The sequence below is a fragment of the Octodon degus genome, unplaced genomic scaffold (genome assembly GCF_000260255.1).
Source record: "Octodon degus isolate 3935 unplaced genomic scaffold, OctDeg1.0 scaffold00210, whole genome shotgun sequence".
NCBI classification, from domain to species: domain Eukaryota; kingdom Metazoa; phylum Chordata; class Mammalia; order Rodentia; family Octodontidae; genus Octodon; species Octodon degus.
Window position 1 is genome coordinate 1,405,803 of NW_004524786.1, and position 21,707 is coordinate 1,427,509.

A 21,707-nucleotide genomic window follows, 5' to 3' on the forward strand; every position below is an offset into this window, starting at 1 on the left:
GCGGTTCTCAGCCAGGAGGGACTGTGAGCCCCAAAGGACTCCTGGTGATATCTGGTGATGTGGGGGCTGGGGGTTGTCCACCTGGCATCTAGAGAGCAGAGAAGGGGCCCTGCAGAACTGGGGCCCCAACAGAATGCTGCCTGGCCCCAAATGTCATCCAAGGGGCAAAAGCTCAGCTTAGCGGGTTGGACTTTGACCGTGACAAATAAGTTTAATTTTTTTTCAGTGTGGAAGAAAAGCATTTAGTGATCGAAGAACACGGAGTAGCCGGGCATGGTGGAGCACACCTGCAATGCTAGCACTTGGGAGACTAAGCCAGGAGGATTATTGCAAGCTCGAGAGCATCCTGGGCTACAAAGTGAGTTCAAGCCCAGCCTGAGCTGCATAGTGAGACCCTGGCTCCAGAGCACACACCTAGAGCTCAGAGTGGGAGCAGGTGACAGTGGGGCCCACAGAGGGAAACATGGCTGCGGAAGTGTTCGAGTCCATCGGCAAGGTCGGCTGGCCTTGGCTGTGGCAGGAGGCGTGGTGAACTCTGCCTTACACAACGTGGCCGCGGCCAGAGTGGTCATCTGTGACTGATTCCGAGGCATGCAGGGCCTCCTGGTCCGGGAAGGCCTCACTTTCTCATCCCGTGGCACTTATCCCGAAGCCAATTATCTTTGACTGCGCTCTCGGCCCGCAACGTGCCGGCCTTTGCTGGCAGCCGAGAGCTGCAGGATGTCACCCTGTGCATCCTCTTCCGGCCGCCGCCGCGTCTTCACCAGCGTCGTGAGGATTACGGTGAGCGCGCTGCTGCCCGTCACCACCGAGACGCTCACGTCCGCGGCGGCTCGCCTCGTCGCAGCGCGCTGCTCACCCCGAGAGAGCTGCCTCCAGGCCGGGGATGCTGCGGCCTCATCCTGGACGACCTGTCCTTGACGCATCTGACCTTCGGGAGGGAGTTCTCAGAAGCCTAACAGGTGGCTCAGCAGGAGGATCAGGAGAGGGCGACTCCCCGCGGGCGAAGGCCTGATGGAGCGGAGGAGGCCGGAAGCCCCGAGGAAGGCCGTCCGCTGTCTCACTCACGCATCACCTGCCCGCCCGCGGGGCAGTCGTTGCTCCTGCAGCTGCCGCCGTGAGCCCGCCCTGCGCCCCGCAGCCGGCTGCGCCCCAAGGAACGCAGGCCCGCGCGGCGCCTTCTGCTGTCCCACCCAGAGATGAATCGCTGTGACATTTCATGATCGAGCTAGAGTGACAGAAATAAAAGCAAAATCATTTCCGCCAAACACACACACAGAGTAGGATAGGTAAGTGTTAAGTAAGACTCCAGATTTCTGGCATGAACAAAGGTGGGGGCTGTCACCGAGAAGGAAAAGGCCCTGGGATGATCCAGGTTTGCAGCAGAGAAGAAATAACTCAACTCTGAAGCCAGCAAAGCCTGTGAAACAGCCACGGAGAAATATCAAGTAAGCTGGTTTGCTGAATCTACAGTTTATTCAGAGTTATCAGAGCAATTCGATTTACCAAGCAACTACTGTATGCCAGACATCATTCCAGGCATTTTCTGCACACTTTATCAGTGCTACTTATACTGAAGATGAGCCTCCATCCTGTGGATCCTCTTGATATATACTTAACTTTCAAAATGTAGAGGATATTGCTCACTCTAACCTTTAAAAACTTTCCTCCAACACAGGAAAACACTGCTGAAAGTTAACCCTAAGCCGACAGTACACCTTTCCTAATAGGACGATGCCTGCGAGAGGGTACACTCTACTCACCGTGGTGTCAGAGATATCCGAAACTGTATCTACCACTGCTCAAAACATTTTGATTGTTTTTACTTTAGAATATATCCTGAAATTAGTTCTCTTCTCTGTCTCCAGTTTGAATAAAATAGCAACGTTTTGCCCCAAAGAAAACACTCTTTAAGAAGTGAATGCATGACCCAGAGAAGCAGCCAAGCCTCCTGGAGTTAATACTCCTCCTCCCAAAGCTACCTGGAGACTTCCATTTCCCCAGCCAAATCACACACAGTCTTCAAAACACTTCTGCAACTTCAGCAGGCATGGCTGTGTCCAGCCAAGGGCCTGGGGGCTCGGGAGCCAGCTCCAGGTTACACGATATGCAAGGCAGGCTGCCGTCCACATGATGGATGTGCGGTGGGAGTGGGCATGCTTATTTAGTCTGAGAAAAAGAATCTTAAATAGCAGGCTATGAAAGCTCATATTGTTACAGTGGGTCCTTCTGTGACTGCAAGGTTCAGCTGGACCTTAGGAAAATGGAACTCCAGTTAGGAATTTGTTCACAAGGCCAATTCCTGCTGGGGTATATTTGTCACTTGGCCTGGGCCTCAAGTTTCAGGTCAACTCGCACTAATGTAGAAAATAAAGAACTTTGTTCGTTGTGATCCCAGGAATACAGATGGTCTGTGATGCCCATGGCCCCCAGTCCATCGCGGGACTCCCCTCCAGCCTGGGCTCTCTGCCCTCTAGCAAGGGCCTGCTGGACCTGCGGCAAGTGCGACGCGAGCCAACAAGTCCCAGGGAGTGCTGCGTGGCTCGGCCACATCCCGGGACAGCAAACCTGGTCTGGATTGCGCACTGCTGCATTTTCTGCAGAGTGGCGGTCTAGGCTTCCCCTGTGCCTGCAGGGAAGAAATCTCCCACAGTTTCTAAACGCTGCAGTTGACTCAAACTCATTGAAAATCCCCTCCCTGAGCCCACAGCCTTTCCTGCCCCTCCTGCCCCTCCGTGCACAACTTCCTTGCGGTTCTAAAAGAGGCCCTGGGATTTGCCCCTGGGGACAGAGGGTCCGGAAGCAGAGATAAAAGCGCAACTCCGGACCAGGAGGAATCTGCCTCTGTGTCCTGCGGTCCCCATGCCCCTGCTGATCCAAGCACCTTTCTCAACTCCCCTAGTGGTTCCCAAATAGCATTTAAAGTAATGGCCACACATGATTCCCACTGGACACTTTTCTGTAAAAAAAAATGTTAAGTTTCTTGGTACAAACTTCAGAGTCGCACCACCCTACCGTGCTCCTTACTTTCCCATCCGCCTTTCTGGAGTAGAAAACCTCCCTATAGCAAAGGAAGGGGAGGCAACTGCGCATATGCAATTCTACAGACACATAGGTAACTCCTTAGCAAACACTCAGGCTTACCACTGAGAAATACAAAGTGTGAATTCACTAAAAACAGTATGCTCTGCGCATTTGAAAACCTCTATTCCCTCTCCTCCGACTTCCTAGCCTAAATTTTAAAGCTCTGGGGCTCCTGGTTTTGCAAGTCCGTCGCTACAGGTACAGCTCTTAGCCTTGCCCCCACCCTCCCACCTCCCGCCGTTCACCCCAGTCACCCTATCTATCTTGCTGCTCGCGGGTGAGACTCTAGTCTGTTCCACGCTGGGAGAACCAGCCATGACTGAGCTTCCCTAGTGGGGACCCTGCTTCAGCCCAGGGCACTGGAAAGGGGTAAAGAACTCGCAGTCCTTGGCACACTTGCAGTATACAGTATTTTTAATCATAAAGTAATGCTTATTAGATGAAATATAGCTTATTACAGAAATGCAGGTGAAAAGGAAAACAAGCTAGAGGCAGGGTGCAGCAATCACTGCCATATCTCCTTACGTTATTTTGTCTATGTTTAAACTTTGCATAAATCAGCTGCCATGATACTGCACGTACACCCTGATGCACATCCCTTACCTGCCGCTGTGGGACGTGCGGTGCCGCACACAGTGACACAACGGCATTCAGCCAGCTCATGCCAAGAGTGCTTCCTCATAGAGCGCAACTACATTTCTTTTTAAACAATGCATTATATTATCTTAAGCACCGTGAGGTTCGGCCCAGACATTTCACACAACTTATACAGCCGATGGGAGCAAATGTTCCGATGTTTTTCAGTACTAGGGACTGAACCAGGGCCTTTGCACTGAGCTACTGCCCAGCTTTGTTGTTTTTTGACAGTTTCCATAGGTCCCCAAGTCGCCCAGGCAGGGCTTGAGTTACAATGTCTTTTCATGTGAAAAGAATAAGAGAAAGAGGAGGAAGAGGAAAAGAGGAAGAGGGGGAAGAAGAAGAAAAACCATGAGAAGAACCCCAAATCATGTACGCATACATTACTACCTTATCAGTAAATTATCCTACAGTCTCTGCATGGCTGCAAATTTTGTTAAGCACCTAGCAATGCACTCAGATTGATACATGTGCCTGGCCTCCTTTCGTTTCCTCTGCCCCCTCAAAAATAACTGCTCAAACAAGGTCACGAGCTCCATGTGTGGTTTTGACAATTAGCTAAGCCTGTGTATTTCTTAAAACACAGCTGAACGTGCGTAGGTCGACTCGGAAAGCAAGCCCTGCGGCTCCCTCGGACACAACGACAGCACCACACCTCAGACCTGCTTCGGTGGAGATGTCCGCCAAGGGCACCGCGCACCAGCGACAAAGCAGCACAGCGCGACTGCGCAGCCAGCAGGCCTGGGGCCTGGAAGGGAGGCCGGGCGCGGGTTCGGCTCCCGGCGCTGCTTTCTGCCGCTCGCCGATGCTCCGGGGTCGCGGCCCCTGCGCGGCTTTTCCTGTGTGCGCTTGCGTCTGGGCCTGAATTTCCTCCTCTCGTGAGGGCGTCAGCTCTCCGCCACGAGGACCACCCGCGAAACCACCTCCTCGTATCCCAGTCGCCTCTGTAGAGGCCGCAGCGCGCAGGACAGCTCACCCTGCCCGGGCCGGGGCTCAGGGTTTCAACATCTGTGTTTTGTGAGATAAAATTCATCCCATGGGAGATTAGCAATTGGAAGATCCTTGTTTTTTTCCTGCGAGGATGTCTGGTTAATGGTGCTTCCTTTAAAGAAAAGGAAAAGAGCGAAAGCTCCATATGTGGCTTTTATCTGACACTTACCCCAGCCTACACTCGGGGAAAAAAATGAAGTTATTTTCTTCATTTGAAGTATCTGAGCACAACTGCGTTGGGCAGGTTTTCAAATCTTAGGCAACATCTCAGAAGAGCAAAAAGCACAACTTTTGCACTAAATTCCTTTAAGAAACAGCCCCAGACACTGCAATTGAAAAAGAAATGCTACCCTAAAACGCTGCTGTTGACACGCCCTTGGGCACATTCTGTGGCCTGGCCCTTGGTGGCTGGTGTCACACAGCCCCCGCCCTGACTGTCCTCTCACTTTCTCTCCAGCATGGGGACACTGTTTTCTTTTTGGTGCCTGATTTTGGTGTTTCCTACTAAATCTAAACCCCCCCAAAAAAATTGTCCCTGAAATGAAGCCTAAATTTTAAAAAAATGAAATCAAACACCTAACCTGTAAAGATTTTGCTGAAGCCCAGGCCCCAGACTTCAGCATTCAGAAGTCAGTTGAAAGCAGAGCCTAGCCCGGCAGGGCTCCTCTTTGAAGAAAAAGCCACTGGCCCTTTGTTCCTCTTTTTGCAGGAGATACTGTAAGAAGTTTGTGTCCCTTTCTCTATCTTTTAATGAAATCTAATCCTGATTTGCTAGAGATTGCCTCGCCTGTTAGGTCTGTCATGCTAGGGGGTGGAGGGGGGCTGGGGGGACAGAAGGGGGATGAAAAGCTGCTCTAACCCAGCCTGGGGCTCCCTCGAGGCTATTAACACAGGACTGCGGCAAGGTTGGTGGTTGGTCCGTGAGCTCCTGGCCCCGAGGCAGGCCCACTTCCACCAGGACGCGCCCCTGAGAACCTGAAGTCTCTGGACAGGGGCTGACTCTGTTTCCTGGCTCTGCCGAAACGGGAATGACAGAACACAGGCAGATCCCACCTTTCCCTTCTTGCGAGTGGCGCTGCCCTGGTTTGTACCTCTGCTGTGGCCTTAGTGGAGGTGGGCAGTGCCGACCTGGTCACACTCACGGGCCGCGGCAGGCCTCCCCGGCGGCGACTGGCTGCTCTCTACCAGTTAGCACAGATGACAGGGAAGGGGCAGACTTCCCAGCTGGCTGTCCGACGCAGAAGCGGAGCACCTCTGAGCTGCCCACCTGTGTTCATTTCAGGAGCTGTCCTCCTCCGAGGCCAGGGCTGCAACACGCCGTGGGCACACGGGGACCTGTGAGAGTGATGGCTTCAAAACCAAGCATCCGCTCCCGAGCTGCCGCCTGCCGTGCGGGTCGCCAGCACCAAGCCCTTTCAGCTTACTGGCAATTTGAATTATTTGTAAGGAGCCACACGTGCGTCCTCTCCGGCCTGTATCTCTAAATGAAAGGAGCCACACGCGCGTCCTCTCCGGCCTGTATCTCTAAATGAAAGGAGCCACACGTGCGTCCTCTCCGGCCTGTAGCTCTAAGTGAAAGGAGCCACACGTGCGTCCTCTCTGGCCTGCAGCTCTAAATGAAAGGAGCCACACGTGCGTCCTTCCCGGCCTGTAGCTCTAAATGAAAGGAGCTACAAAGAACATCGCTGCATGGAGCACAAACAAGAGCAACACAGGCCTTGTCGGGACACCGTACCTGTGAGTCTATGCTTCTGCGGGTCTTTATTCCTGCAGTTTTATTCTTTTTTGGCATTAAATGTATTGGTGCAATTTAGGTGCATAGTGATCATATCTATCATAGGGAATTTGTACCTGTATATATTTTGATTCCTCTTTTTCCCAATCCCATATCCTTCCTTCAGCTCCTCTCCCCTCCCTATTTACAAGGCTTTTGATTTTATCCTTTGTTTAAGATTGATTGATTTGGTACAGGGTCTCACTACACAGCTCAGACTCCTAGTGATCCTCCTGTCTCAGCCTCCCCAGCACTGGGATTACAGGCGTGCACCACTGTGCCTGGTTTCAGTGGCTGGCACAGTGCTAGCACACTGTGTAGTATTGGGGATCGAACCGAGGTCCTTGTGCTTGCCAGGCAGGTACTTAGACCACAGAGCTATCTCCCCAGCCTTTATCTTTTTCTTTTTTCTTTCTTTCTTTTTTTTTTTTTTTTTTGCTCCGAATGCCTTCAGGGCAGGTTTGGCTGCCTTGAGTTGTGGGGATCGAACCACAGCAACTTGAGCCTGACTGCTTTGTTGAAGCAGCCACTTAAAGAACTGAGCTAAGGGGCAGGCCCCCCCTTTATCTTTTTCTTTAAATCATTTTCTTCCTTTTGTCTTCTTCCTGTCTCCCTTCCCCCTTCCTGGTTCCTCTTTCCTGTGAACAATTTCTTTCTGTTTCACAATATCTATTCTACAGTTGGGTCCTTATTTACTCTTCTAGGTTCCTACACCAAGCAGGCAGTGCAGTATTTCCATAGGTACACCCAATTTATTTCATTTAAGAGAATGATTTCAAGGTGCCTCCATTTACCTACAAATGCCTCAGGTTTATCCTTTATGGCTGAGTAGTACTCCACTGTATTAAAAAATAAATAAAACATGTTTTAATCTACTCTTCAGTTGATGGGCAATTGGGTTGTTTCCAAGATTTAGCCATCATAAACTACTGCTATGAAATGACTTTGCATATATTGTAGCTTGATGCTTTTAATTCTTCTAGGAAGGTACCCAGAAGGAAATAGGTAGATTGAATGGGACCTCCAATCTAGTTTTTGAGTAAGCTCCACACTGATTTCCTCGGTGGTTGCACCAGTCTACACTCTCACCAACAGTGGAGAAGGGCTCCTTTTTCCCCACAGCCCCTCCAGCTTTTGTTAATTGCTTTCTTGATGATAGCCATTCTTTCTGGGGGGAGATGGAATCTCGGTGTTTTTTTAACTTGCATCTGTCAAATAAGCAGTGGTGTTGAACATATTTTCACATATTTCCATTTGTGTCTCTTCTTCTGAGAAGACGCCTAGTTGTGGGTCTTTAAATTTGAGGGCTATGATTGTTTTCAATTCTTTCTGTGCTCTAGATATTAGTCTCTTGTCTGAGAGACAACTGGCTAGATTCTTTTTTCTACTCTAGAGGTTGTCTGCACTTTTGGTAGTTTCTTTTGCTATGAAAAAGCTTTTTAATAAGGTGAGATACCATTCTTTGGAGTATTTTGTATGCAATCAGGGTTTTGTTCATGAACTCTTTACCTATACCTATGTCATGAAGTGTTCTACCTACAAGTGTTCTACCGATTCTCTCTTCCAGCTGGTTTAGTGTTTCTGTTTAACATATTTAGATCTTTGGCCATTGTGACCTTAGGTTAGTGCATGGTAATAGACATGAGTCTAGTCTTAGTCTTCAGCATGTGGAGATCTAGTATTTCCAGCACCATTGATTAAAGACACCATCTTTCTTTCAGTGAACATGCTTGGGCCCCTTTGTCAAAGCTAATGTGGCTGAGTATGTTAGGGGTTGTGTCTGCATCTTCTAATTGGTTCCACTGTTCCACTAATCCTTGGTTCTGTTCTTTCTGCCAGTATCATGCTGCTTTGTCACCGTAGCTTTGTAGCATAATTTCAAGTCAGGGATTGTGACGCACCCTGCTTTGCGTTTGTTGTGGATAACTGCTTTTGCTATTCTAGACCAAAGATGGCATTTTAAATGATGCCTATGTTCCCTACATCATGCTAAATATTTTAATTCTCACTTTTCTTCCCTGAAATAAATGCCATTGCCTGAGAGAGCCGCCTGAGCTCTGACTCAGTGACCAGCCATCCCAGTTTGCCTGGGAAGAGATGGGATTAAGTGCGCAATGCTGAGGAAGGTCTGGGAGCGCTACGGAGTGCCGGCCCTGCTGCAGCACTGAGCTAACTCTTTACCTCATGTCAACCATTTCATCTCATCAAATCTTCCTTGAGGTCCTATTACATAAGATACTTTTATCATCACCTTTTACAGATGAGATAGTGGAGGCCCAGGCATGTTAAAGAATGAAAACTCAGGCCTGTCTTTATGGAGATCCGAGCACTAGTCATCCAGCAGGCTGACGTCAGGTAGCGGTGACAAAGGAGCCAAGCGATGCCCCTCACAGACCTCGCCTGGTGGCTCCAACAGGGAGACAAAGTCCAGCAAAGCCCTTCTAGGTTAGCCCTACGGCGAAGTGCGGTCAAGAAACCTGAGTTCCAGTCCACTGCGACTGACCTTCACCGAGAATTTTGAGGTCCATGACTTCTGAGCTCTGGTAACCACTTTTTTCCCTACTGTTTTGAGAAATTCCTAGAACATAAGAGGAGAGGAAAGAAAAATCAATCTTCATCAGCAAGTTATTTCCTCTGAAGGGATTTTTTAATCATTATTATAGCAAAACACATCTCTCTTTCCCAAGTCAGTGCTGAGGTTAAGAGAACAACTTTAGCTGAAGAATAAGCGAGGGCTTTAAAGTGGAGAGGTTATAAATCACCCATCGAGCCCAAGCGGTCATGGTCAGTTCACTCTTCACATTATCTCCCCACATTCCCTCAACCTCTGTGTCAGTATGGAATCTCTCACAATGTGTGTGACTCAGCTTAGCCAAACCCTGAAGTTACAGGCAATGGGGAATGTTTCCTCAAGGGGGACAGGTGACACGGGAAATAGAGTGAAATTTTCCCCATAGCGGGTCAAACAAGCTTATTCACTTGAGTTGAAAAGAAATACCACTAGGCGTAGTGGCGTTGGCCTGTAAAGCCAGCACTTGTGAGGCTGAGACAGGAGGATCGCATGAGTTCAAGGCCAGCCTAGGCTACATAGTGAGTCTAAGCTTTGTCTGGAAAGAAGAGAGATGAGATGAGGAGAGAAGAGAGGGCAGGGGAGGGGAGAGAAGGGGAGGGGAGGGGAGACGAGACTAAGAAATACTTATAAATGAAGATTACTGCTACAAAAGACCAGGAATAAAATGAATTAAAAATGGATTTGGTGATATATGTTCATAATACGGTATAATATTTATTAATATCTCTTTAGCTGCCCTTTACCTATCAAAAATGGACACAAGCAGCTCATTCCATGAGCCTTTGAGTCACTCCTTCCCAGCTTTATCTTCTGTGCCCCAGCCTCCCTGCCAACCTGCTCTCCCCCACTGACCTCCCTCCAGGCCTTCGCTCTGGCTGCCTCCCCGCTCCGTCTCCTCCCCCCTCTTCCCAGTCACCACCATGAGCCTGAAATGGGCATCTGTTGCCCTGAGCCACCCGCATCCTCCTGTTTAGCTCAGTAGCATGCTCTTGCTGTGGGGACCTCTGTCTGGGCGATCAGTGGCCTGCGCTCAGTTGCTGTGGCAGTAAGGAGCCTGGTCCTCATTGGCAACACGGAGTCCTGCGTGTCCACTTTGCTGGTGTTCTGCTCCTGCTTGAAGGCAGCTGGGGGAGCTATGTCCTTGGAAAGCAAGGCCAGCTGGGGCCAAGAGCCAGAAACCGGGGCCCACTCCCCCCGGCACCACCCAATGCCCAGGCAGGACCCTGCAGTTTCCAGGGTGCTAAGCCAGCACACTCCCATTTCTGCTCAAAGCAGTTGAAGTTGGCTGTTTCGGTAGAAAAACAGAAAAAAAAAAAAACAGAAATTTATAGTATGCAATATTCTAACCATAATTACAAGCTCAAATCAAAGATCACTGCATTCCTAAAGCTTCTCTGGTCTCAAAAGTAGAATGATCATTTTTCCTTGAAAATCTGCTCATGCTCAGAACCTCACTCAGGGTATATCTTATTATCTGCCTTGGGTTAAAATTACATATCAATGTCACAAGCCATAAATACCTTTAAAGAGGGACCCAGACTTTCTTGTTTTATGTCACTATACTCAAGCACACAGTGAGGGCCACTGCCTTCCATGAATTCCATGAGGCTGAATTCACTCTGCACTAAAATAATTTGAAAGACATGAGATCCTGAGTTTGATTTCTGGTACCAAAACCAACAAACAACAACAAAAACCCTTGAGATTATCCAAGAATACCTTTCACACCTACTTTGTTCAGAATTCAGAAAACAAACAAAAGGCTGAGAAAGATTAAAAATTACAGAGATAAAAGGCAAAATTATGCTTATTTCTGTATCTCGTACAACACAATGACCGTGATGGATGGATGGATGGATGGATGGATGGATGGATGGATGGATTGGTACTAGGGATCAAACTCAGGACCTTGAGCTTGCCAGGCAGGTGCTTATGCCACTGATCTATCTCTCCAGACCTTGACTGTGATTTGTAGTGTGTATAAAATCTTATCATGCAGCTGGCAAGGTAGGAATTTGAAAATTAGGCACCCAGAGTTTGGCAAAAGAAGAAATAAATGTGGTCCTTGTCTCGGGTCGGGCAAGAGTCCCGAGCCGTGGGAGTGTCGGTCGCGGTTGCAAGCACAGTCTGCACACTCTGGGGCCTGCAGAGCCACCGCTGTGTGCACAGTTCATGCCTGGGTGGCGACTGGACGTTGATGTACATAACCAGAAGAAGCTTAAGTAATGTGCCAGCACTCGGGGATAATCATAAAGAGAACGGAGTAGTATGCAGCCACCAAGCTGCACGACACTAATGTGTGTAACACGGAAATACATAATACATATTTAACTTACATGATGTATAATTTTAGGAGGAGTTAGAATAGCAAATGGTATTTCTGTACAGCAGTGCTTGTGAGTAAAAGGAGCAAATACAGGAAAAGGCAACTCCCAGAAAAGTGCAAAGGAACATACAGAGCAGAGGATGCTCCTGTAGATCGCCTGTCTGATCAGGCCCATGTCCAGGGCGTGTGAAGAACTGCTGTAGCTCGACAACAAAAGTACAACCTGACTACAAAGCCGAGAGCACTTGGTCACCCTCCTCCCAAGGAAGCCTGGACATGGACAGCAGGCGCAGGGCACGCTCCCAGCCGGGAGGCTCGGGGCCTGTCGAGGCCTCAGCAGGGCGCCACCTCACGCTCACAGGACTGCTGGGTTTTAAGAGGTAGGAAAGAACAACCCTGTGGGAAAGCCTTGTGCCTCTCCGACGGGAACGGAGCATGTTCCTGCCTTGTGGAAGCGGCTCCATGGTGCCTTAAGAAGCCCCTTAAAGTCAGAGTCGCCACATCATCCGGCAGCCCCACTCTTACGCACATGCACATCATCAACCAGGGAGTTGGAACAGTTGTGTGTGCACAAACACACGTGGCGCACTACAGAAAAGCTCGGCTATGGGGACAGCCCAAATATCCAGCTCAGCTGACGGAGCATCAGTCAGCCACAAACAGGAAGAAAGCACCAGACCACGACTGCTGCCACATAAAGGAACACCGGGAACATTACGGTACCTGGGAGAAGCCAGACGCGAATGACCACACAGCGTGCCACTTGATTTCTACGCAAGGCTACGGCAAGGAAGTCTGCGGAGACAAAGCAGATGGGGAGGGCGGGCCAGAGGGGAGTCGGGGGAATGCTTATTGTGGATGAAGAAATAGTTCTGGAGCTGGATAGGGTGGTGGCAGCAGGGTAGGAACACGTTCAATGTCGCTGAATTCTTTACTTTAAAATTCGGTGTTACGCAAACCTCACCCTGGTTAAAAAGAAAAAAGTAATGAAGAGAAGATAGTATGATGGGAGTGTGATTTGACTAGAACTAGTATAATTTTAAATTTTGTTTTATTTTTTATGAAAAGTATCTCACCACATAGCTCATGCTGGCCTCAAGCTTCTGGACCCCCGAGTAGCTGGGACTACAGGTATGTACTAGCACACATAGCTCCAGAGCAGATTTCAACGTGCTATATGACTATTGCTTATTCACAGACATTTCTGTATGTGTCTACATTCTGTTCCATTTGGGGCAGTACTGCCTCCTAGAAAGACACAGTAATTCAGTTGGAGATCAAACTCTCTAGCACCCTCTAAGGCCGACGGCCCTGCCCTGTGGGGGCCTGCCCGCCACCACACCCCTTCTTGTGCAGCCCTAGGCGTGCAGCAGTCAGCGTCTGGCACCGCAACGCTGCCCCTCACCCCCCAGGCCACACACTTGGTGTTGGGGTAGTTCGCGTGTAGCACATGGAAAACACATTCTCACTACTTTTCTGATAAAATTTTTAGTACAAAATGTAAGCATAGTTCAGTTTCTTCTGAAAACATATATTTTTTTCATTTCTGTATCTGGCACAGGATCTCACTACACAGCTCAGACTTGTGGTGATCCTCCTGTCTCAGCCTCCCAGCACTGGGATCACAGGCCTGCGCCACCATGCCTGGACTGGGTGGCCAGCTCAGTGCGCATTTTAGAATAAAAATGGAAAAATCAAATTTCTCCTTCCATTGTCTAGAATAAACAAGTTAAATTCTGGTGGTAGATATACATGAACATACACCTCATATGTACTCAGTACATTAATAGAGTACGTATTATGTTCTACACAGTATTCAGTTGTGCTTAATACTATGAACAGCATTCTCTGTCATTAACTATTCCAAAACATTTTTAAAGTACAGCTGGGCTGTGATTTATGTGAGCATCTCTTTCTTACATCTAGTTTTTTTCCCCAAAGGCTCCGTGATGTAGCCCTCCCTTACAGCCATCTCTCATGCCAAGTTAAATTCCTAGAAAATTCTTAAAACTAGAAATATGTATTCAAGAGCAAAAGCTTGAAGCTGCTGGTGGATTCTGACAAGCGCCTGTTAGCTTGTTCTCCCAGCAGCCCCACGCTGAGCCAGGTCCTTGGCAAAGAGCTGCTGTCTCCAGCAGACAGCCACCCTGCGAGTGCTGTCCACTGAAGCTTCCTTCACGCTTGTATAATGCAGACTGAGGCTTACAGTCACAGCGCTGAGGGGCCCTGACACCTGGCGGGCACCCAGCCCAGCTGAGTCCTCATGGCATGGGCTGTGAGAGGCCCCCCGAGGAGTGCCCCACAGCACAGAAGGAGAAGAGGGGAGGAAGTTAGGGCTGGGGTTCTCCTGGAGGGGCTTGTGCCCTGGCTTTCCTGATAAGAACTTGGCTGTTCTCATTGTCAGAGGAGCTGGGATCTTGCTGTCCCTGAGAATGGCTGCGGTTCTCTTTGGGGGAGCTCTGGTCCTCACCTTGAGCGTCGTTTCCTGGCTCCAGTGCAGACCCCTCAGCCTGCTGGCACTGACCCTTCATCCCGCTGGTGCACACTTCCCAGCTTCCCCCACTGCCCTTTGGCCCTTCCCAGCACAGATCCATGAAGCAGGCCTGCCTGAGACATTGCCATGGGCTCCAGGTCTTCAGCTGGACTCACGTAGGACGTTACCACAGGATCCAGGCCCACAGCCAGATTCTCTGGGTGTCAGTGTGTGGACAGATTGCCTGCACTCATTTCCTTTGACCCTTTGGGTGACTGTTATAAAATAATCCTTTCAATTATGTGCCCTGTATTGTTGCCCTTGTGACTACAACAGGTGCTACAGCATATACAGGCGGAAGTCTCTCCTTGCGAAGTAGCCGTCCTGTGCACGCACTCAGAGGAGGTAGAAGGCCAACACATCGTTGGGCGCCTGTATTTATCACCTATCTATATACTGAAAACATAGATTTTCAGAACTTCTTTTAGTTGTATAATGTTGAATGTTGCGCCCTCGTGGTGGACACTTAGGTTGCTTTTAAGCTTTTGAAGTTACAGGAGTGTACTCTTAAATGACCGTGTGACCGCATCACTTTGTCCGTGGATGTCTGTGTGCCTGTAAATCGGCGTGTGTATGTTACATTACCAGATTACTCTGTTCAAGGATTTTAAGGAATGCATTTTTCAATATTCTATCAAAAAAGAAAGAAAGAAAGAAAGAAAGAAAGAAAGAAAGAAAGAAAGAAAGAAAAGAGGAGAGAAAAGAAACAAGTAAAAGCTGTAGTGAGTCTGGTGGTCTCTAAATGGTAAGAAATGTCATGTGTTTCCCCAGATATACCGCTGTATTTCCTGGTTCTCCCGCATAATCTCTGCGGCCTGTTGAGAAATTTCTAGAGATTATGGGCCAGGAAGAGAATGGGAGGTAAACAGCCAACAGGAAGCAAGGCCTCCAGCCTGCATCAGCTGCCTCACCTCGGGCAGCAGAATTCCAACCCAGAAGAGGAAAAGCCTCAGGCAGGAGGAGGCAGCCAGGCCTGCAGGTGATGGGCTGTCCTGCCCTTCGCAAATGCAAGCTGAAGATGGACAGCATTGTGGGCCGAGAGCTAATTTTCCAGGGATGAGATCACCTACAAGGGAAAGGACCCAAATTTCAAAGTCTCATTTACATGCATTAAGAAGGTGACCATACCTGCAAAAGCCCCATTTGGGTCGGTCTGGAACCGGGTCCTCCCTCGCTGCTCCCCAAAAGGAACCCTTTTCTAGCAATGCTAAGCAGCTTTGCCTGTCCCGCAGCATGACAGAGGCGGGGTGACTTTTCTGGGGCTGGGCTTCTGCCCTGAATTTCTTGCCTTTCTCTGTACAGAATCTTCCAGCTTCATTCACCTCGTAGAACAGGTAGAGACCTGGAAAACAAACCTGCGCTCAGCATTGCCCCTTGACTGTGCAGCTCTGTCTGAGCCACGGCTTGGGGGGAGGACGGCAAAGTGAGACGTTAGCTGCGCCTGCCGGGCAGCATGGTCACAGGAGACCGGTCAGGCACGTCCGCGCTCCTTCTCTTGCGCTCATTCCTCCCTTCCACTCACTCATTATGGTTTCTGCTCTTTTCTCTCCGCTTAGAACGTAGATGGGCAAATCTCTGCCCAGGAAGTTGGAAGAGGATAATGATTTCAGGACCTGATAGTAAAATATTCTAGCGTGTACATATATTAACTTTGGAGTTGATATGTAAATGACTTGTAAATTAATATAGCACAGAGGTAACTAAATCCGTGTACTTAGCTAAAAGCTTGAAAACCTAGGAGCATGAAGGAGGCTGCAGTGTAGAAGGACCTGCCCGACACTGGCCTTGGATGTGAACCAGGACAGCCATCGTGGAAATCAGTGTGCAGAGTCCTCAGAGCGCTGAAATTAGAAAGTCCACGCGACCCCGATGCCCACCCGTCAGGCCTCTGTCCGGAAGGGCGTAAGACATCGCCCTACAGTGACACATACGCATCGGTGTTTCTGGCAGCACAGTGCATAATAGCTGAATCCTGAGAGCAGCCTGCATGCTAGTCAACAAAGGACCAGATGAACAGAATGTGATGTATATTACCATAAATCCTTCTTTCTGGCTTAGAGAAGGACAAACTTAGGACATTTGTAGGAAAAATTGATGCACCTGGAAAATATAAAGTTGAGCAAAACAAACAGGATACATGGGCTTAAATACTGTAAAGCATCACTCACTTGGGTGATACTTTACAGGCAAAGTGCAAACAGAGATCAATAAAGGATGGACAGAAGGGAAGAGGGAGATGGAGCTCTTGCAAATGGGAAGGATGGAAGAGACCAAGAGCAAGTGCTGGGGGAAATGTCTTAGCGACTTTTCTCACTGCTGTGACAAAATGTCCAACACCCAAAGTTAAAGGGGAGAGGTTTATTGAGCTCACAGTCTGTAGAGGCTTCAGTCCACAATCAGCTGGCTCTAAGACAGGGCGGTGTGGCTGAGGGCAGCAGTTCATGGTGGAGGAACAACCAAGACAAGACTCTTTCTGTCCCTTATGTTGTGTGCAGGCCACCCACCCTGCACATATGTAGCACTCTTGATCCTAGCATTGGACCACAAATCGACCACCAACTCTAGACTTGGTCACCTCTGAAAAGCCTGCCCCTCGTGCCTGCGTGAGGCTTTGAGAGGACATCCAGACACCGACCCTAAGAGCAACCAAGCCGTGTAAGGATATGCCACGTATGGACACCTAATAACCTCAGTGCATGTAAACATGACAAGCCATACACAAGAGCTAAGACTAATTCTGCCTCTGTCCTTCCTCCAACTGCACAGAAACCTCCCTCCTGGGCCCTGCGGCCTGATACTTTAGGAACAATCCCCATCAGCGCCAGGCAACGTAAAGTAAATCTGCCTCCAAATCCTGGGGGTCATCTCAGTGTTTCTGCTTGCTGCTAAGGTCCCTCTTCCACTTTCTCCAGATGAGAATGTTCAGTGCATCCTTCCAGTTCTTTTAAGTCTTCATGTACAGACACGAGTGCATGTGTGTTGTTGTATGTAATTGATAGATCACACTGAGATTTTCTTCTGCAGTGTTTTCTGAGACCCACCCAGTTGCATTGTGTATGTGTCCCCCGGAAGCTCACGGGAGGTCTTGTTTGCCTCTGAGCTACCAGAACCCACCCCAGAGCTCTCAGCTCATAGCTGCCCCTGGGACGGCTGGTTTGCCCTCTGAGCTGCCACACACTATGCCACGGTGTGAGCACAGTTCCTTGCTTCTCAGCTGAGGACAGCCTGTCACCGCCCACGATCACAGTGGCACAGTGGGAACCCCTGAGGCAGGGCTCCTTGTGTCCCCGAACGGTGAGTCTCCAGAACAAGCAGTGGGTAGGCAGATAATGTGTCTGAGTTTGCTTTGTGCTACGGAGACAGAATATCCAAGGAGAAACTTTATTTCTTAGAGTGCTGAAGATCACGAAGTCCAAGATGGAGGCTGTGTGTCTCAGAAGCCTTCTTGCCCGATGACCCCACAAAGCAGAGGAGGGCAGCAGGCCCACAGCACGCACAGCCTGACGTCCTTGTCTAATCTCATGAGCCCATGCGTGGTGGCAGGGCGCTCAGGCTCTAATCCCTTCTCCAAGGTCCTCCCTCTTCACACTGTTGTACTGGGGACTGAGCTCCCAACACGGGTTTCTGAGGGAGACGTTAAAACAGCAGCCTAGTGCCAAGGCCTGCTTTGCAGCACGATGGGCCATACCACTGAGGAAGCACCAGGGGCTGCTGGGTCTCATTTGCCTCCGTGTTACTAGAACCCAACCCGGAGCTGTCGGCTAATAACTGCCTCCGGGACAGGCCTGGTCCTGCTTTCCTTCTCCCCTTCCTCCTCACACGGCTGGTTCCCTGGCCTGCCCTCTGGAAGGCAGAAGGCCCAAGCCTATAGCACCAGCTTTCTCGAGTTTCTCTGAGTCCTCTCCTACCTCAGAAGCTCCCATCTGTCCCTGTGCCTGAGGATCAGTTGGAAGCTTTTGGGAACTGCCAGTGCAGAGGACCACTCCCCAGAGGTCTGTGGGGCCCCTCAGGAAGGGCGTTACTCTTCAAGACCTCCTGACATCCCAGTGTGGGGTTGGATGGAGTCCCTGCCCCAGGCCGTGGTTCTCCAAGGTGGCTGCCACCAGCCACACGTCAGCGCAGACCATTCTTCCTCACCTCCAGCCCAGTTCCTTCCCACAGACACCAGCTGTCCCACTGGCAGTCCTCTGTGGTGTCTCCTTGTCACCCCAGACCTGATGCGCAGCCACCTCACCAGTGAGTTTTTGCATCAGTGCCCTTTTCTTGATACCTCCTTGGTGATTTTTGCTGTTAGAAATGATATGCTATGAAGAGCCTGGAGACATGATTTTCCACCCGGGCAGCTAGGGCTGGCGTATGACATGCAGACTGTCAGGTGGAAGGCTGACTTTCGGCTCTGGTAGGTGCTATCGACTTGCCTTCCAGGAGCTGGACTAAGGAAACACTCCGCAACAACTCGGATTTCCCTGATGCTTGAGCGATGGACCGTGTTCACCAAACTCAAGACACTGCATTTCTGACAGCTGATATGATTGCATTGGTATGGTTTTAATTTAAATTTTTCTTTTCATGAAGAAAATGAGGTGTCTTGTCCTATGTTGATGCCACTTGGCTTTCCTTTCTTGTGAGCTGTCAGCTGACAACATTCATGGCTTTTGTTTACACCCTGAGGACCTACGTTGTGTTACAAGGAGACAGTATGTTTTCCCAGGTGTCATTTGACTTCCGATTTGATTATGATGGGTGACTGTCTGAATGTGTCCTCCAAAAATCATGCGCTGGAAATTCACCCCCAGTGCTGGGAGGTGGACACTAATCCGAGGGGACTGACAGGGACAGTGAATGACCTGTGGGCGCCTCTCTCTCCCCTTCTCTGGCCTTCCCAGCCACGCACTGCCTTCCTCAGGGCTATGCTGCCCAAGCTCCTAGCTAGACATCCCTGCATTTCACAGCCACCCACAACCAAGAGCATGTGTTTGTGCTTGTTGTAAATCACCAGGCTGCGGTGTTCTGCGATAGCGACCAAACAGCTAAGACGCAATGTTTCTGGTCATGCTTAATTTGGTTTTGTTTGTTTTATAGTGAGGTGAAGTACTTTAAGGTTTTTTATTTCCTTTTATGTCATGTGGGTTTTGAATCATAATCCTAAGTCTTTCATATACCCCACACAAAGTGTTTCCCCGTTTCCTTCCAGCCAGCTTTGGTCAGTACTCGGTCCAGGGATGCGCACCAAGTACACACTCGAAGTGTGAAGTGTGAAGCCTGCTCTTCAGTGCGCGTTCACACCAGAAGGCTCGGGTCATTTCTAGGGGCCCACAGGGAGTGACCTGCGTTCCCACTCCATCCGAGAAGGCTCCCTCATGAGAAACTACATGTTCACAGTTGGATCTGCTTTAGATGTTTGAGTCTTTTCCAATGGTTTTTCTGTTTATTTACAAACCAGTATCACCCTGTAGGGATTTATATTTTATTTTGCTATTTGGTAGTAATAGTAGATTCTCCACATTTCATCTCATCTTCCCAAATAAACCTTTGGATTAATTGGTCTCAAACCAAATACATATAATGGAAACTGTAGCCACAAGTGGCTCAGGCCTCCACGCATGTTAGGACCCATCCCCAGGACACGGGCGCTTCCTGTGCTCCACCCTACCTCACCCCGCCTCGAGGCCTCCTGTCATGGGCTTGGGCGGTCCTTCCTCCTGTGCCGCAGTGGCCTCCTTCCTGTCGTCTGCCGGTCTCGTGTGGGATCCATGTATCTGGACAAGCACTTTCTACATGACTGCGCTGGCATTCATCCTTGTGGCCCCCAGACTCTGCCTTCCCTGTGTCCTGTGCACGTGCCCACTCTGGTTACCCGAGACCACCTTGGTGGAGACAGGTGGGTTTCTTGTCTGAATACCGCATAGCACCCCCGGTGCCCCTCTCCACACAGTGGCCAGGTTGGCTTCTGTCCACTGGGTGTTCCTGCACCAGACCTGTGGCGGGTGACAGGGCACGGGCATCTCTGGTGCCCAGTTCTGGATGCCCTGGGCACAGATCCAGCTGGGGCCAGCACCTGCAGTGGGAAGGTGGGTGGGGTGCACAGGGATCAGGGGCTGGAGGGGAGCAGCAGCACCCTCCTGAGCTCGCTGCCTCTGCCCAAGGGCGAGAATCTCCTCAGAGAGCAGGACCGTCACCCACAGGAAAGCAAATGCCCGCCCGCACCCCACGCATCCCCCCAGGCTCATGCTTGCAGCTCCAGGCCTGGGCTTCTTCAGCTTTCCCTCCCCACCTCTACCTCCAGCTCAGTTTCTCCTACAAAGCTCAGAACAAAGTCTGATCACCAAACTTGTCAACAGTCTTTGGTTTTTGCTTTCTAAAACTTTTTAAATTACTTTTATTGGCACACTGTAGATACATACAATGACCAGTCACCACAGGGAGGTTGTGCTGTACATGATTTATCTTGCTGCGCCTTCCTTCCCCTCTCTTCACCCTCTCCACCCCCTTATTTACACAGCTTTGTTCCCTTCTTCCTTCCATTCCTCTGTTGCCCCATCCCTTCCTCCCTCGCCCTCCACTCCCTGTTCCCTCTTGTTTTTCCCCTCCCCAGTGGATGCCACACTTGTCTGCCAGCACAAAATGTCCAACGCATGGGTGTTGGACAGACATATGTGTTACCGGCAAGCGTCTTCCCTGTTTATAGGTCCTGGCTCGGGAACCACATCCTTCTGGCTGCTGCTCAGCCACTCTTCGCTGCTGAGTTGCTGTCACACGCTTGTGTTTCTACCCAAGCTGTAAGCTTCCTTCCAAAGCCCAAGAGCCCTCGTAAATCTGTTCCAAGCTTTTGTTCATGTGTACAAAACATACAGCCTTATTTTCGAATAATGAAACACATACTGGGTGCTACAGGGATCCCCAAAATTTGCAGGGCTTGCGAAAAGCTGTTTCAACTAGAATGAGAAAAGTGCCTATATACACCTATTTTGAGAGTTTAAACCCTAGATAGCCTCTGTCTTCCTCAGTTATGCAATGTAATTTTTAAAAGCGCTGTTTAAGGAAGCCTCAAGAGATGCAGGGCATTTTGGTGGCCCTCGGGGATCTTAGGGATGTGAGAACAAAACCAAGCATACCCGAGACAGTTGCCCGTGGCGTAACCACCTGCTCCCGTGCGAGAATTCTGGTGCTGCTGCCTCGGGAAGCAGCCAGCCGGCAGCAAGGAGAGCTGAAAAGTGCTCTGGGATTGGCTCCTTGCAAACCTCCCACCAAAAGAACAAAACAATTATGGGGGATATGTGCAGTTTCCAAGAAATTCTTGGGGTTACTGCAACCAATTATAGTTAGGGTCTAGGTTAAAAAAAACAAAAGCCCAGAAGACTGAACTGTGAACTCCAAGCCACAGCTTCACAGGGCATACTACACAGAAAACTCTAAGATTACCTGTAACCCAGCAGCCCAACTCCGAGCCCCTTAGAGGCTGCCACGGCCAGTGCCATGCTGGGCAGGCAACTTAGCCTTCTCGCCTTCGCTTCCCCCTCTGTGAGGGTGGACACGTGCTCTGGTTCATTAGGTTGTCAAGAGGGCTGGCTGTGGTACTGTAACCACAGTATCATTATTCCTGGAAGCAATAAGCATGGTAAGAAGTACTGCTGCCAGGCGTGGTGGCAGGCTGGAGAGACAGGCAGGAGGACTGCTGGGGTTTGAAGCCAGCCTGGGCTGCAAAGTGAGCTCAAGGCCAGCCTGAGCTGCAGAGTGAGCCCTTTTCTCAAAAAGATAGGAGGAGGAGGAGGAGGAGGAGGAGGAGGAGGAG

General features: G+C 49.9%; 1 pseudogene; it reads left to right on the forward strand.

Moving 5' to 3' along the window:
- The first annotated feature begins 463 nt into the window (after positions 1 to 463).
- Positions 464 to 1,121, forward strand: LOC111813662 (annotated as a pseudogene).
- Positions 1,122 to 21,707: the final 20,586 nt, after the last annotated feature.